Source organism: Cucurbita pepo, chromosome 1 (genome assembly GCF_057944985.1).
Source record: "Cucurbita pepo subsp. pepo isolate OVF chromosome 1, ASM5794498v1, whole genome shotgun sequence".
NCBI lineage: Eukaryota > Viridiplantae > Streptophyta > Magnoliopsida > Cucurbitales > Cucurbitaceae > Cucurbita > Cucurbita pepo.
This window is the reverse complement of record NC_141798.1, coordinates 14,304,227-14,307,061: the sequence shown is the minus strand read 5'-3', so window position 1 is coordinate 14,307,061 and position 2,835 is coordinate 14,304,227. Positions and strand designations below refer to the sequence as shown.

The 2,835-nt window shown below is 40.7% G+C and overlaps 1 pseudogene; it reads right to left on the bottom strand.

Moving 5' to 3' along the window:
• Positions 1-2,287, bottom strand: LOC111799037 (basic form of pathogenesis-related protein 1-like; annotated as a pseudogene).
• Positions 2,288-2,835: the final 548 nt, after the last annotated feature.

Below are 2,835 nucleotides of genomic sequence, written 5' to 3'. Positions count from 1 at the left end.
TTAGTTTGCCTCTTTCTCCTTGCTTTGAGATTCCCATTGAAAATGTCCTAGCTTGTGACAATTACAGCACTCCACTGTGGCCCTGTTGAATGTTTGTCTGCCTCGTCCCCTTCCTCTGCCTCTAAAACTTCCACGACCTTGACCCCTTCCTCTAGATTGTTTACCATGAGTGATATTCAAAGCGTGTTCTTCTTCAACATGAGAACTCATGCGTTGTTCATGCACAAGCAGGCTGCTTTGCAACTCATTAATGGTTAAGATGGTTGTATCCTTGGACTACTCAATGGAACACACAATATAATCAAACTTGGGGGTCATAGATCTTAGAATCTTTCCGACTACTTCAACATCTTCTTTGTTCTCACCATTTAGTTTCATCTTGTTGGCTAGGATAAGGGTCCGGGCAAAATACTCATTCACAGATTCTCCTACCTTCATGTGCAACATTTCAAACTCCTTCCGAAGAGCTTGCAAATGTGCACGCTTTACCCATGTCAAACCTTGATATTTCTACTTCATAGAATCCCATATGTTTTTTTTTTGCTGTATCCTTGTTGAGGGTTGTCTCCGAGATCGAACGATCTAATGCTTGGAATAGATAATTCTTTGCCTTCAAATCTTTTAATTTATGATCTTCAATGTGCTTGTTTTGAGTATATGTGAAAACGATATGTTCTATTGCTGCAAGAATCCCATTCTCCACCAAACCCAGTACTAAAAAAGTTTTCCATGAGCATTGCCCAATGATCATAGTACCCATCAAATTTCAGTATTTCGATAAAAGGGCATTTCAGTAATTCGACAAAAACAGGCATTTCTTTGATTTTACCATTTTGATTATTTATTAATTATTATTGTTTTTTTTTCCACCAAGCCGAGAAAAAGACGAATGCAGTGGCCAATAAGCAAAGTAAGAAAAAAAATGGTCGCCTCTTGAGCGTCGGGTGTCCTTCAGTCACTCCGGTCCCATTGGTCTCCATATTCAGAGCCGGTAATCGCCGGTAGGTTGCGGCAGTGGGTCTTCGTCTCCAATGTGGGTATCATACTGCAGCGGAGTTAATCGCCGTCGTCGTGGGTCTCCCGATTTGGAGGCCGAAAACATCGTGACTGGTTTTTCGCATCTCCGCTGAGGGCATTTCTTCCGGGTGACTTGGAACAGCAATTGGCTTGTGGCTGATGCTCTCAGTGTTGAAGATTGTTCGAAAATGATCATAGATTTATAACTAAAGAATACATTTTCATTAACATGACTTCTTGTGGGAGCTCGAAGCAAACCCATGATATTATGTTCAAAGTGGACAAATATCATATAACATTGTAGAGATTCGTGATTAGTAACATGGTATCAGACTATGAACTTAACTTAGCTATGTCAAACAAAAAAGTTGTAAGCCTAAAAATTGTAGTCAAAAGTGTCAAACAAATTGTGTATTTTGTTCAAGGTTTCCAAAGAAAGAAGTCGAGTCTCGATTAAAGGGAGTTTCTTTTAGAAATCTATAGGCTTTAGGGGAGGCTCTATGGTGTATTTTGTTCGAGGGGAGGCTCTATGATCATAGGTAATCTATAGGCTTCAAAGGTAGCTCTATGCGGTGTACTTAATGAGAGGGGAGACTCTATGATCATGGGTTTATAATTAAGGAGGTCAAAACAAAGTCACAAGAGTTTATGCTCTAGACAATATAATACTATTGTAGACAATATCAAAGCTTTATTTCAATTCATAAATTCATGATTCTCTCACAAACTTTAATACAATTCATAAAATTTTTAAAACCAAATCTCTTCGTACCACCCAAGAATCATAAGGCTTTTCCCCAATATAGTTGCCAGGAGGATCATAATTGCAAACAACAAACTGAGAATTAGCCTTACAAGGCACTCTAGCACATCCAAGCCGCACCGAGCTATGCCACACCATCTGAGTGTAGTGGCCACATTCACCACCCACGCATTTATTCGACGCATGATCGTACAGTGGCTTCTCGTTCGCCCACAGCTTCACCGCATCCGCCCCGGTGAACTCAGGGTAGTAGCCCGCGGCTATGTTTTCCCCGTACGGCCCGGTTGAGTGAATCATGGCTCAGTCACCCTTTCTTTTCTCCGCATAGGCTTGAGCGTACGTGGCCACGGTGTTGCTCCATTGCATGGGGCCTACGCCGACCTGGGCTCGAGCTCGGTTGTGAAGCGCGAGGTAGTCACGGGGGGCGTTTTGAGCGTTGGTTAGGGCGAGGAGGAAAATGAAAGTGGCCATGAAAGCGGCCATGATCGGAAGGGTTTGAGTCCACATAATTCCGATGAGAGATGAGATGAAGATAGCGGCATTCGAAGGTCAGCAGGTGTCCGTACTCATCATCATAAATGGGGAAGTATTCCGATGTACATGAACACAAAAATGCACGACGTCCCTATAGTTTTCATCTTTAACTCATATTTATAATACAACCCTATACACCATTCACACTTTACTCTAGTAGCATGCATATATTGGCCTTTCATACATTCATCATCATTAACATTAACTAGGGTTGTGTCTTTGAAAACTCATCGACATAATGCATCGTGACATTGAATACGAATACGTACACATCATCTTAATATGGAACATCATCATATTAAGTCATTTCATTATCATACGTCTCGCATCATCTTGTTATCATGCATCATCGTCATCATGTCAACATCATGTATATCATCACATCATCATATAATATCATCACGTCATCATATAACATCATCACGTCATCATATAACATCATCACGTCATCATCTAAAGTCATCACATCATCATCTAAAGTCATTATATCATCATATAACATCATCATATCATCATATAAC